Here is a 15,522-nt window from a genome sequence, read left to right as displayed (position 1 = left end):
TGGTAACTCCTAGAGTCAGAGCAAACTTGGCATCACTATATACATTATTACTATGAGCCTTTAAGACAAAGTGTTTTCCAATTGGCTTCCAACCCTGAAAAAATGCCTAACTGACTTAAACAGAGAGATGAAAAGAATCTATGGGAAGGTTAAACAAATCTCTTAGTTCTGAAGAATAGAAGAGCAAGAATGAATATTAGTGACTTAAGTGTCAGAATAGTTTTCTGTGGGAAGATTCTACTTTCAAGGAACATACTGATTGTTCCACAAAAATCACACAGCTAGTGTGTTCTGATCCTATTTTGATGACATAAATATAAATGAGGAAAAAAGTATCATAACTTTTGTTGTAAAAATTATTAATTAAAACAGTTGAAATTAAATTATTCCATTAATGTCAAATGCTTCACTGTTCAATTGATTCTTTCAAATATTAAAAATAATAATTACTTGCTTATTATCAATGACAGAGAGTAGATTGCCTTTGCAATGGAGAACAATTTACCCATCGTATGATACTGGCTTCAGGGAACAGCTCTTCACATCCTGTGTTCTTGATCCTACTTGGAATCCCAGGACTGGAGAATTACCAATTTTGGATTGCCTCTCCTCTATGTGCCATGTATTTCATAGCTATAGTTGGCAATATCATTATCCTTCATATAATCTGAACTGACCACACCCTGCTTGAGCCCATGTACCTTTTTCTAGCCATGCTGGCTATCACTGACCTGGCTCTATCCTCTTCCACGCAACCTAAAATGCTGGCTATACTCTGGTTTCGTGCTCATGAGATTGAATACCATGCCTGCCTCATCCAGGTGTTCTTCATCCATGCCTTTTCCTCTGTGAAGTCCAGGTTGCTCATGGCTATGGCCTGGACCATTATGTGGCTATCTGCTTCCCACTCCACCACTCTACTTTCCTGACCCCAGCTGTAGTGGGTAAACTGGGAGTAGCTGTGATGATGAGAGGATTGCTATGGGTGAGCCCCTTCTGCATTATGGTCTCCAGGATGCCCTTCTGCCCCAAACACATCATTGTCCAGTCATACTGTGAGCACATGGCTGTGTTAAAGCTGGTGTGTGCAGACACTAGAGTAAACCGTGCATATGGGCTCTTTGTGGCCTTCTCTGTGGTTGGCTTTGATATAATTGTCATCAGTATATGCTATGTGATGATTCTGAGAACTGTTCTGGGGTTGCCCTCTGATGAAGCCAAGTTCAAGGCTTTTGGCACATGTGCTTCCCTTATCTGTATCATCTTGGCTTTTTATATCCCAGCCCTCTTTACTTTCCTCACCCACTGCTTTGGACACCATGTGCCCCGAGTGGTACATATCATGTTCGCCATTTTCTATCTCCTGGTACCTCCCATGCTCAACCCCATCATCTATGGAGTCAGAACCAAGCAGATCAGGGACAGGGATATTCAAGGTTGTTGTGGAAAAGATCCCTAAGCCAAGGGTCACCGCATTACAACCAACCCCATCACCCCACTGATCTAGGAACCTAAACACAAAAAGGTTGCCAGGCCATCGCATTCAGCACAAAGTCATTTTTGTGAACAAAAGGCCCAGAGGTTAGAAATCCCCACAGCAAAAGGAACAATTTTCAGAATGTCCAGAACAAGAGCTCTCTGAGGCATGTGACTGATCATAAACGCTGAGTGGACAAACGTTCATCATCACAAAAACACAATAAGAAATATGTCCATCTATCAAATTACTGAAGATTTCAACAGAATGCCATCTTCTACAGACTATTAAAGGGAAAATGATCTTTATGTCACCAGGAGAATTATAAGTTGCTACACCTAATTAAACAGGAGATTAGAACTTGTCACTAAGACAGCTAAAAAGCATACATATTTTCCCATCTTGGAAACTCATTATAAAAATAGAATTGAGGGAAAAAGTACAAAGACATGTATAGATTGGTCATTTATAAAAACAGGGAAACGTCCACATATTGATCTGTAAGACCCAGATGAAGAATGAACAATTGAGTATCATGTATCATTTAACTAATGTATTTGCAAAAAGTATTTATAGATGTGAAAGATGATCAAGATATAATGGTAAAGAAAAAAGACACATAACATTTGCACATAATGCTGATAACAATTTGCATAGAAAAAGATTCTGGGAATACATCTAAATCGTATAATAGCAACTCAGAGTAATGAGATTTGTGGTATTTCAATTTCCCTTTTGCACTTTCATGGATTTTTTAAAAATTACCCTTGATTTAGCAAGTTTAATTTTTGTATGAGGAAAAAGTAACTGACACAACAACAAAAGTGTACAGAACAGGTTAACTCAGTGCCAAGGCCCAGGGGAACGGAGGGGGTAATCTGAGAAGATGAAGGACTCCTGAATACAGCAAATTCCAGAAAAGCTTGAAAATCTTAAGAGTCCTGACAGAATCACAACTCCTTGAGACTGCTGACAGTGAGAATTAGGGATGTTGTGTGTTGATCTCTCTTTCCACAAATGGCCTATTCCCTGTTGCCAAAAAATTTCACAATGAAGAAGTTTTGGAAAGGAAATAAAAAGGAGATTGTCTTCTGAAGATATATTGTATGGTTACGGGTAGTGAGAAAGTCACTAGAAATTTGAGTATTTGTTAATATTTAATTTCCTTTTAAATTAAAAATTTAAGGGATCCCTGGGTGGTGCAGTGGTTTAGCGCCTGCCTTTGGCCCAGGGTGCAATCCTGGAGACCCGGGAACGAATCACACGTCGGGCTCCAGGTGCATGGAGCCTTCTTCTCCCTCTGCCTGTGTCTCTGCCTCTCTCTCTCTCTGTGTATGACTATCATAAATAAAAATAAATAAATAAATAAATAAATAAATAAATAATTTAAATTAAAAATTTAAGCTGTTTTAGAAAACTGTATTTTTTCTTATTTTTTCAACTCTATTGAGGTGTCCTTACACAAAAAGTTGCACATGCTTAATGTATTCATTTTGATGAATTTGAACATATGCATACACACATGATAGCATCATCACAAGCAAGGTGAAAACCTTCCATCACAATTGTTGCATTTGTCCTTTTATCCTCTTTCACCATTCTCCTGTCAAAGCCAATAGTGAAGAAGGTTCTAGACCTCAGGCTCTCATGTTAGTAAAACCAACATCAGATGAAGATGCTTGAAGAGGAATCAGGACCATGTTTGCTTCTCCCAGGAGAAACTATTAGAGCCAAAAAGTGTCCCCAGAAATGAATGGGTATTCTGAAGGAGCATTTTCATGATTCCCAAATATTAGAGATCTAAAGGGACCATGACCCTGTTATCAGCAAACCAGTAATGACTGTGACATCAGCAAATCTGTTACCGATTGTGAGGCTCTCTTTTTCTTTTTCAAATCATTTTGGTTGCTGCATAACTGTGACAAGAAAATATAAATAGTTTAACACCCACTTTGAAGAGTTCTGATACATACAGCATGCCTCTGTAGCTACCAGCCCGATTAATACATAGAACATTGCCATCACTTCATGAACGTTTTCTTGCCTCTCTGGAGTCAAAACCCCTTCTGCACCCCAACCAGGCAAACCCTGATCTGATGTCTTTCACTATAGATTAATTTTTCTCTCACTAGCACTTTGATAGATGACAGAATAAGTAGTACATTCTTTGAGTCTGGTGTCTTCCACTCAGTATACAGTTTTTCAGATTCAGCTGTGCTGTTGCATGTATGAGAAGTAGGTCCTTTCCTGTTATTGCTGCGTAGTCTAGTCAATGTTTTCAACACACTCACTGAGGTATTGTTACCATACCAATTGTTACCTTTTTCCTTGGCTACAGCCCTTCTGGCCTTCTTCCAAACATATCCACTTCTTATCTGCCTACAGCTTTGCTCTACATCTTCCTTCTTTCCTCAGCTGTTATTTTCTAAAGCATACGATATTCCTCTTGACATCCTTTAGGTCTCAACTAGTACCCTCCTTTACAGCGAGATGTTTCTTAATTTCCTCATCTCATCTAGTTCTTGCTCCTGTAATTTTTGTCAACGCAAATATTTCATTTCTTCCCTCTCTTAACACAATATGTAATTATTCAAGTTACTTATTCACCATCTGTTCCTCTGACTTGAATATAACTTCCATAAAAGCATAGCACAGGTGTTCACTATCCAATACTCAACCCTAGCTCACTAGAAAACAAACAAAGAAAAACAAAACAAAACCTACTTCCATGAAAGAATGACTAAATGGTTACAGTTGCCTGGTACCATTGTCACAACAATTCCATTGCTGACCACAAGATGGCATGTGCAGGTATTGTGGGATGCCAAGTGGGATACCAGACTTTTTCATTATTTCATGGAAACTTGAAAGGATATTGTTGTCAAAGAAGGTAAATTTGATATATAAAAAACAATTTCTCCCTCACTCACTTCTTTTTATTAACAAATATCAAATATTTGGAACATTTTAAGTTTCTATCCAAGAAATATCTATTGAAAAATTTTGTTGCACCAAACATTCTCTAAAAGTATGGGAGAGCATAGTGACCAAGAGAGACTGGCAGAGAACGTAGTTAGTATCAAATGACCAAAAGAAGGACACTGGACAGCTACGATTCCAGCTCTAATATGAAAACTAATTACTTAAGCCATGCAGCTCTGTCATGATTAGAAGTATCCTCAAATATTCTGAATCAGTGAAAACAGATTATTGCCTTCATTAAAACCTGAAGAACCAGAGGGCATTAGGTCCAGGACATAAATTCTGTAACTGACTCCATCATGTCTGTATTCATCTCCAAAACCTTTTAAGGGAGTGCTTTGAGTTGGGACTGGACTTCCCATTTGTGAGTTGGTCAGAGTCATCACAGTGTGTCTCTTCTCTCAGAGAGCACACACCTCTAGGTGACCTACTGACTAGGAGAGGCCAGGAAATATTTAACGAAATCAGGTCAGTTTCTCCTGGATTTTAAATAGTACTCAGAGTCCAACTATGCCTGCCTGGAGTCAGTTCCAGAGTAACTTCAAAAGGAGAATCATGCATTTTCAGTATGACTACTCTGCACAGAGCCAAACACCTTGTTATTAGTATGGCATTTTACACCAAAATTCAGCAAGCATTACTTCATCACTTAGTATGTGCCAGCACTGTGTTTGGTGCTATAGTTATGTACATAACAAGTTCATCATCCTAAAAACCCCTTCTCCAAGCTCTCACAGCACCTGCTACAATCTGCTATTATCATAAATTTATCCCTAATGATCTGATTGTGTTTATTGATTCTCAGTCTGCTACTCCTGAAGTTACTGACTAATGCAACTCTTTTTTTTTTTTCTTTTTGAGGCTAAAACTCCCATGCCCAGAGAAAGAAGAATGGCCCAAGTAGGTATTTTGTCTTACTTTGCAGAGCCTTCACCTCATCTCCATTCCAGATAAACCTGGAGTCTCAGTTTTTGGGTTCCCAAAGGACCACCACAGAAAAGATACAGGATTCTCGGTAAATACTGGCCAGGATATTTCTTATAGGGTTTTGCATCTCTGCAGGTACATATGTACAAGTAGGTATAATTATCCGGTTACATTTTGTACATGAAAAAAACAGAATCCAAACAATCTAAGTAACATCTTGGGGTATATTTAGGAGCCAAAATATATAGCAGAGCCAAGAAATGGGGATGGGAGGGAATAAACAAGCTAAAATTTAAAAAAACAGATTCCTAGGTAGGAGTTGACCCTTTTTAAGAAATCACCTATAGGTCTTAGTCTGACAAATAAAGGGTTGTGGATTAGAAAACTCTAAAGAGGAATTTACATGATAATCCATATTATTGACAGCTTTGGAGTTGTACAAAACTACACCTTAAGAGAAAGATTTAAAAAGAAATTTGCCCATTTCCATTTCTTGAATGTGGCAGCTTCATTTTAAACCTCACATATTTAAAAAAAGACTCAGCCTGGAGGGGAGGGGATAGAGATAGGAAAGCTGTGGAGTAGTTCCCCATTTCAACTGGCTTCCTGAATGGAGTATAAAAGGCTCCATGGGTGTCCTAAACCAGATCTGTAGCAGTGGTTCTCTTACCACAAGAAACAGCAGTAATACAAGCACAGTGACTGGGGCAGGAATGGGTAGGCAAGACATCAAGAAGGAAAGATCATTGGGATGTCTGGGTGGCTTAGCAGTTGAGCATCTGCCTTTGGCTCAGGGCCTGATCCTGTGGTCAGGTATTGAGTTCTGCATCTGGCTCCCTGCAAGGAGCCTGCTTATCCCTCTGCCTTTGTCTCTGCCTCTCTGTCTCTGTCTCTCTCTGTGTGTGTGTGTCTCTCTTGAATAAATAAATAAAATCTTTAAAAAAAAAAAAAAAAAGGAAGTTAAAACCTTTGAGGGAAGAGAAAGAATGAGTCTGAAAAAGGAATGGAGAAGTCTAGCATGAGACAATGTAGCTTCTGACCCAGTTGGGGTAGTGGCCTTAGTGTTGAAGTCAGTTTTTCTTGTATCCACATGGGAGAAGCAGTCATTCATTCATGGCCTTATTTATTCAGTAATTTTTCAATAGTTACTTTTCTCTGTCTTCTATCTTACTACTCCTCCACAGCTAGGTTTTTTATTTCAACTTTTAACTGATTGAGATTTCTTGAGGGCAGACACCAAATATTCTTACTGATGCAGGCCCAACACTCAGTTTCCTCCAAAGAGACAATACTTAAATATTAGTTAAATGGACAAAAGAGGGAATGATGAATATGCATTCTGAAAAGCCTCATGTTGGATTCTAAAACACTGTTTCATATAAACTGTTTTATGGGTTCTCTGGGAGTTCTCACTTTCATAAGGCACACTGGCTCCTGGCAATAACAATGCTTCAAGTAGAAGCTACTGAAGAAACTAGCCCTGAGGCAACATCCCTTTCCCTGAGTTTCCCAGAAATTAGGCCCTAGATTTCCCTTGAAATAACATGGGAGTGAGAGAAGCACTACCTAGAGTCAGTAGACCTGGGATCTTGACCCAGCTCTTGCCTCTTTCTTCAGGGTGACTGGGCAAGCCTCCACCCTTCCCCAGGTTAGAATAGGCAGTTAAACTTTAATAGGATACCTAGAGGCAAAGAAGAAATCATAATCTGCTATTGGAAAAGTCAGAAGGCTGTCTTAGTAGCAGTCCACAGGAAGCCAGATCAATCAGACCCAAGAAAGAGAAGGCCAGAGACCCTGACCAAAGCTGGGAGAAAAGGCATTAAGCCCTGCTCCCAAGAAATCCCCTCCCCAAGAAATAAATATTCCACCCCCTAGTTAACAACTATCAATGAAAGACAGAAACCCAAACCCTGAGTTGCATAGCTGTCCCTTGAGAATGCCTATTCTCACAGCTGCAGAGTGTGCTTTCTTTCATAAACTGTTCACTTGAACCTCTCAACCACTGTGTCTGGTCAATCCTTAAATTATTTTCTTTCAATAAGACTAAGACCTCCCCCACTCACACAAGGTCCTGAGGACAAACCAGGCAGAGGCCTCAGGCCTCAAGGTCTCCCTAGTCAACCAGGCAACAGAAGGAGAAGGATGGGCAAGACTGATAGTTAGGTCTCTCTCTTTCTCTCTCTCTCTCTCTTTCTCCCTCTAAAGGGATATTCCATGGCCAAGTTCCAGCGTGTATGGGGTACACCACATCAACAAGTAATTTTCAGGACACCAGCTGGGTTTCCTACAATTCAGTTCAGGAGATGGCATAAGATTCCACAACTTAATGATTCAGATCTACAAGAGTGCACTCTCCACCACACTTCAGATACCAATCACAAGAACAAATTGTTGTTACCTGTGTTCCTTACTACTGGCTATAAATCAGAGGTTCCCATGTCCTGCTCCTAGTGCTCCATGAATTTGCTAGAACAACTCATAAAATTCAGATAAACATTTTACTTACTAGCTACCAGGTTATTATAAGGATATAACTCAGAAACAGTCAGAAGGAAGAAATGCCTAGGGCAAGGGATTGGGAAAGGGCATGGAGCTTTTTTGCTCTCTCCATTGTGCTAGGCCCCCCAGTCTCCATATGATCACTAACCCAGAATCTCTGGGAACCTTGTCCTCCTGGGATTTTTATGGAGGCTCTATTATATACCCATGCATTAATTAATCAAATCATTGGCCACCTGGAAGTTGATTCAACCTCCAACCTCTCTCTCCCTTTCCTGGGTGTCTGGGTTGAACTAAAACTTCCAACTCTCTTGTCACAAGGTTGGTTCCTCTGACAACCAGCCACCATCCTTGGGTGGGATACAAAAGTTACTTCATTAACATAACAAAGGACACCTTAATGGTTCTTATCACTTAGGATATTCCAAGAGTTTTAGGAGCTCTGTGCCAGAAAAGAGGACAAAGACCAAATATATATATATTTCTGATTCTAAATCACATCACACCCTCCCTCCCTCTCCCCATTCCCTTGATTTTTCAAATTTACCTCATTTAAACCTATGTGAAAGATCAATGTTCAGATACCTCCATAGGCATTATGAAGGAGTAATTTCTTTCTTTAGATGCAATTGACTTTTGGGAGTAGAAAAGGATGAAGATCAACACAGCATTTACTGTGACTCATTCTCATTTAGAGATTTAATGCTTGAAATGTATATTCCTCATTCTATAAATCTGGGCCTGTGATGGATAAACACTGCCATCAGGAATAACTGGATATAACCCATTTTTTTAAGCGTACTTTAGGAGAAAAAAGTATATTTATAACATATGATAAGTGGGTTCTTGTTAAGACAATGTTCTGATCACTCAGCTCTCATAGTTCCCAGCCTTCTCAAAAACAGCACAGATTTATGACTTGATTAGACCCTTCAGAAGGTAGGTTCTTTCCCCAGGAGCAGTGATCCTCAGCTGCTACCACCAGGGACTGCCTCCCACCCACTTCCTGTGTCTTTCCAAGGCATGAGGAGTCACAATTCTGGATCTGGGTCCTGCTCTATATCAGCTATGCTGTGGCTGTTGTGAAAAATAGCTCACTTCTCCAATGTGGCCAGCTCTGACTACTTCTATGAGCCATGTATTTCTTCCTGGCCCTGCTAGCTTGCATGGTAAAGGGCCTCTTACATCTACCTCACCTAAGAAGTTGTCCATTTTACTGGTTGCAAGCCCATAAAATAAACCAAGATAACTGCCTCTACAATGCTGGTTGGCTTCGTCCATACTTTGTCATCTGTCACTCAGGGGTGGCCATGTGCTTTTGGGTACTAGATGTACCAATCTCCTTTCTACTCCACCATGTTCATTTTCTTCCAATAACTGGAAGCACAGCTGGGGGAAAACTGTGATAGCACAAAGCGTGCAGTATGTGAGCCCCCTTTTCTTCATGATCTCCTGGTTGCCCTTCTGCCTCAAACAGATCACCTCAAAGACATACTGTGAGCATATGGCTGTGCTAAAAGTGGCAAATGCTGACACCAGACCATATCTATGGTCTCTGGTGGTCTTCTTTGTGGTTGGATTTGATGTATTTGTCATTACAACACCATATATTATGACACTGCAAGCCATGTAGCTGCTCTGTGGAGAAGCCCTGCTCAGGATAGTTGGCATACATGCCTCTCACATTTCTGTCCTTCTGTCCCTGCATATCTATCTCAGTGCTCTGCTTTCTTTTGTGTTTTCACCAGAATGGCTCCAACATCATTGCTCAGTGCCTCCCCCTGGTGCCTTCCATTTCAAAACTATTCCATGTTGATTGGAATATGTTGTGATCTTGGAGTACCTCAGAATATGGCTTTATTTGCAGATAAGGTTTCTACAAAGGTACCTTAGTTCAAATGAGGTCATTTTAGTGTGCTCCAGCCCAATGTGACTAATAAACTTATTATAAAAAAATAAATTTGAACACGGAGACATACACACATGGAGAACATGTGAATACAAAGGCAGAGATTGAAGTGATGGTTCTGTAGGGGGAGAAGAAAGAACATTTCCTAACTTATTTTGTGAGGCCAAAAACCTTGAAAGGATATTATAAAACAAGAACAAATGAAATTAAATCTCTGCTGAACACAGAGACAAAAATACCAAATAAAATATTATTAAAAATAACCTAGCAAGAATACAGAACAATCATTTAATATATTTAAGCCATTAACAGAATAGAGAGAAAACAACTATGTGATTCCATAATAAATTTGTAAAAAGTGATAAATTCCAATAGTAATTCATGATAACTTAGTAAACTGGACAGAAATTTCCTATCAAAAATCACGATTATTGTGAACATACTGAAAATATTCTCTCTGAGTTTGGGCACAGGATGATGATGATGATAACTACCATCACTATTTTACTTGATTTAGTAAAGAGATGTTAACAACTACAATAAGGCAAGAAAAGTAAAAGACTGTTTAGCACTGCGAAGGAAACAAAACAAATTATTTGCAGATGACATGATTGTGCATTCACATAATCAGAAACAATAAGCAAGCACAGTATTATATAAAATAAGTGACATAAGTGATTATTAGTGATTAGTATTATAAAGCAAGATAACTGGATATAAGAACATTATTAAAATATTGATTGTATTTCTATATATCAACAACTATTAATTAAAAAGTAAAGTGCTCACATGATATATAATAAAATACCACCAGAAATCCCATAAGTTGGATTACATCAAAAACTTTGTGAAAGGTATCTATAGGAAAATGATTAAACATCAGCTGGAGATATTAAGAAATTAAAGATAATATCCAAATACAGGCATTTATCATGTTCATGAATTATAAGGTTCTATGGTTTAGTCTTCCAAAAAGAGCCAAGAGATCTTATTCGATCCTAGTGAACTCCTAGGAGGTGTTCCTGTGGAAATTATGCTAATATTTACATGGAAAGGTGAAGGATCTAGAATGTCAAGGCACTGTTGCAAAATAAAACTGAAGGACTGATACTACTGGACATCGAAGCATGTTATAGACAGTGACGTATCAGCACAAGGAGAGGAAAATGGACAATAGGACACAACAGAAAACCTCAAAGGAAACATAGTCACTTGACTTGTACTAAAAGTGATTTCATGGTGATGACATAAGAATACTTACTCCAGTAACTGCTGCTTGATCTCTGGAGAGCCATATGGAAATGAAAGCATGAATGAGTAATGAGGAGGTAAAAGAACATCACTGGGTAGAAAATAGGCAAAATATTTGGGAAGGCCAGGCTTTGGTCAGCAACCACAGAACAAGGAGCTTTCTGTTGTGGGAATAAGTTACAAATAGCACCTATCTCTTTGCTTTCTCACCATTCTAATTGGCCATTTGTATTGTTTGCAAGTATATCCTATAGAAAATTAAACTTGTCTTCACAAAAACACAAACTTGGAAGGGCATTTCCTAAAAGGAGATATCCAAACAAGACAATATATATCAGAGGGTCTACTTGATTAGCCACAAAGAAAATGCAAATTAAAACCTTAGTGAGGTGACACCTGGGTGGCTCAGTGGTTTAGTGTCCCAGGGCGTGATCCTAGAGTCCAGGAATCCAGTCCCACATCAGGCTTCCTGCATGGATCCTGCTTCTCCCTCTGCCTGTGTCTCTGCCTCTCTCTCTCTTTCCTTGTCTCTCATGAGTAAATAAATAAAATCTTTAAAAAAATAAAATAAAACCTTAGTGAGGTACCAGTAAACATCCACCAGAAAGCAAAACAAACAAAAAAATCTAAGCAGTTCCACCTATAGAGAAAAATGTGAATTAAGTTCACCTTCTTTGTCCAGCTGGTGCGGGTGCTAATGGCTAAAATGAAAACCCCTTAGTGAAAGGGAATAAAAGGGAAAGGAGAAAAAATGAGTGGGAAATATCAGAAAGGGAGACAGAACATGAGAGACTCCTAACTCTGGGAAAGGAACAAGGGGTGGTGGAAAGGGAAGTGGGCAGGGGGTGGTGATGACTGGGTGGAAGGAAGTGGGGAGGGGCAATTGGTAGTATGAGTGCACTGGGTGTTATGCTATATGTTGGCAAATTGAACTCCAATAAAATAAATAGATAAATAAATAAATAAATAAATAAATAAATAAATAAATAAAAGAAAACCCCCTAGTCATGTCTACTAGCACTTAGCTCAACAATTTCCCTCTCAGGCTTGCAACCATGGGCAGTGCATGCATATGTTTCCTGAATGCCAAGGAGAATGATGCTCACAGCATAATTATTGGCAATTGCAATTATTGGCAATTATTGGCAAAAAACAAAAAACAAAAAAACAGAAATCCCAACAAATACCCAGTAATAACCAATGGATGAATTAATTGAGGAGAAGTGAGGCCACAGGGTGGAACATCATAGAGCAACGAACATGAAAGAACTATAATTAGACATAACTGTATGGATAAATTCCACAAACATAATGTGAAACAAAAAATAACAATAAAACATTTAAAATCCAGATTTAAAAGATTACATTTAAATATAGTACTAATCTATTCACTTACAGTCAGAAACAGGCAAAATTAGTTTTTTAAATTTATTTCTTTATGAGATACCACCTCACACCAGTGAGAATGGGGAAAATTAACAAGGCAGGAAACCACAAATGTTGGAGAGGATGTGGAGAAAGGGGAACCCTCCTGCACTGCTGGTGGGAATGTGAACTGGTGTGACCAGAGTGACCACTCTGGAAAACTGTGTGGAGGTTCCTCAAAATTAATCTTTTTTAATTGAAGTCCTGATAGTGGTCGCGTCTGAGGAGAGAGAAAAAGACCTGAAAGATCTAGAAAGGTGGCTTCTGGGGTGTTATAATTTTCTATTTCTGTACCTGGCTAGTAGTGACACCGTTATGTTCAAATGCGCAAATCTCAGCTGTACAATTGTAAGTGGTGCACTGCAATGTATATTTTATAAAATAAAACCTTACCATTAAACTTTCAACCTGTGCAAAAGTTTTAGAATTTTTAGACATAGCTGTGTTCAAATTTTACCTTTGATACTATCTAAATAAACTTTGACAGGATCTTAATTTTTTGATTCTTCATTTCTTAACATATGAAGTGAAGATATTGCTGTTTACTTGCATGCAGCTATGGGAATCAGATAATTAAATCACTTTGGTGCTCAGTAAATGCAATTACTATTACTATGCCCTACCTTCACTTTAAGAAGGTAAGATCCAGAGAGGTAAATCAAGTTTTTGAAGAACTGCAAATAGCTATTGGAAAAAATCAGGATGGGATGTCCCTAGAATTCCACTCTGCACTCTTAGATGTTAATAGTAATTCTCTGTTTTTATTTGACAACAAAATCATACAGGGGTCACCAGGGTGGCTTAGTCAGTTAAGCATCTCCCTTTGACTCAGGTCATTATCCCAGGGTCCGGATGGAGTCCCAAGTCTAGTGTCCAGCTCCCTGCTTAGTAGGAAGTCTGCTCATCCCTCTACTTCTGCTCCACACCCCTTTGTCCCTTTCTTTCAAATAAATAAAATATTTTAAAAAATCAAATAGAACTCAGATCCAAAAGTGCCAGCTTCCCAGTTGATACTAATGTGAAGATTGAAAATGACTGCATTCTAATCAACACATTCTACTTTGCCAGTGTTAATACAGTTATTATGAAATTTAGAAAATTTGTAATAAAATTCTTCATTTGTAATAAAAGATTAGTATCCTTATTTGTAATATGTTAACATGAATTTGTTTATACACCTAAAGTGTATGAATTAAGAATGTATTTCACAATCAGCATATATAACCACTGTATGATTTTTCTTTTCCTAAAACATATTAATAAATCAATGTGTTTCTCATAATTGATTGCAGTAAATTCAATTACCTATGGTATTACAAGAAACACAAAGACACACACATAAACACATTCAGAGAATAAATAGAATGGAAAAATTACAAATAATTTTACTTATAGGAACAGTGATAGGTTATGCATAATATATTAAAAATCACAAACTTTTCAATTAAGAAAAGGATGTAGCAAGATTGGTAACACAATGTCACCATACAGATAGCTCTTTATATTTTTTAACAAACACTTAGAAGAGTCTATTTAAAGGGTTACCATTTAAAATACATAAAAATCTATTAATAAATTTTACAACGATATAAATCATCTCTACTCTGGAAACTGTAAAACGGTATTGAAATTTTAAAAATCCTAAAAAAGGGAGAGACAAAGTATAATCAATGACTGGATAATTTAGTATGTTTAAGTTTGTGAAATATTCTCCACAAGACAATTTATAGGTTCAATGTAATCCCATCAAAATCTCAGAATTTCTCTGTGGATTTGTGGGTGTGTTGCACGTGTATTTGTGAATTAACAAGATGATTCTAAAATTCATAATGAAATTTTAAAAATTGTTTGAAGTCTTACTCAATTCAGTAGAGAACTATTACAAAGCTACAATGATTAAGAGAATTTGATTTTTGCCTAGAATTAGACAAATGGAAGAAGCAGAGTAGAAAGTCCAAAGTGGACACAAGGAACATATGGACACTCTATAATAAATGTACAACCACACAGCAATGTAGGAAAGACAATCTTCCCAATGAAAGTTGGAGTTAATTTTATGTTCATATAGAAAAAATAAACTTGACCTCCCTATTATACCACAAACAAAAAGCTATTCCGAATGAATTATTGACTTAAATGTGGATAATGAAACAATTAAGTTCCCATTTGGACAATAGGTTCCTATTGTCCATTGAACAAGATATTTTACATTGTTGGAGTAAAGCAAACAAGTGTTTCTTAACCAGATCATAGAAGTCACTAAATATAAAGGGAAAACAGCTTGCTCTAAATTAAAACAGGAAATCTACTCATCAAAAGATACTTTCAAGAAAGTGAATATTAAAAAGAGGATTTGTGTCCTTTTGTATACAAGGAAATCTATAAAAATCAAAAGAAAAAGCAAACAAGCCAGTGAAAACATGGGGAAAAGCCTGGAACAGGCTTATAAGAAACTACACTCAAAGTACCATTAAACATATGAAAAGGTATATGATATCATTAGTTAGGAAAATGCTAACTAATACTAAAACCAGACTACAAACTCACAGGAATGCCTGACTTTTAAAATACAGATAATATCAAATATTGGTAAAGATATGAATCAACAGAAACTCCCACATGCTGCTGCTGGTGTGAGTGTAAACTGGTACAAATTCTTACAAATCCTGTTTGGTAGTACCTCAAACTTGACCCAGCAATTTAGCGCCTGGAATATTCACCAGCAGAAATGTTTATGGGTGCTCTGAAAGATATAATAATGTTTATAGCAGTATAATTTTTTATAACCAAAACCAAACATAATGAAAGTGTCCAGGAAAAGAACATTGATAACTCTTGGTATTGTTCATACAATTACAATAATTAAGAAGAATGAACAGGAGTGCCTGGGGGAATCAGTGTGTTAGCATCTGATTCTTGGCTTAGACTTAGACCATGGTCTCGGGGTCCTATGATCCAGCCCAGAGTCAAGCTTTGCACTCAGGGAGGAGTCTGCTGAAGGTCGTCTCCCTCTCTCTCTGCTCCTCCCCCTGATCATACTTTCTTTCTCTAA

At 37.8% G+C, this 15,522-nt stretch overlaps 1 pseudogene; it reads left to right on the top strand.

The window, feature by feature from the left end:
- The first annotated feature begins 512 nt into the window (after positions 1 to 512).
- On the top strand, positions 513 to 1,459 carry LOC119864883 (annotated as a pseudogene).
- Positions 1,460 to 15,522: the final 14,063 nt, after the last annotated feature.

Source organism: Canis lupus, chromosome 21, assembly GCF_011100685.1.
Source record: "Canis lupus familiaris isolate Mischka breed German Shepherd chromosome 21, alternate assembly UU_Cfam_GSD_1.0, whole genome shotgun sequence".
NCBI classification, from domain to species: Eukaryota; Metazoa; Chordata; class Mammalia; order Carnivora; family Canidae; genus Canis; species Canis lupus.
This window is presented reverse-complemented; position numbering and strand designations above follow the sequence as displayed.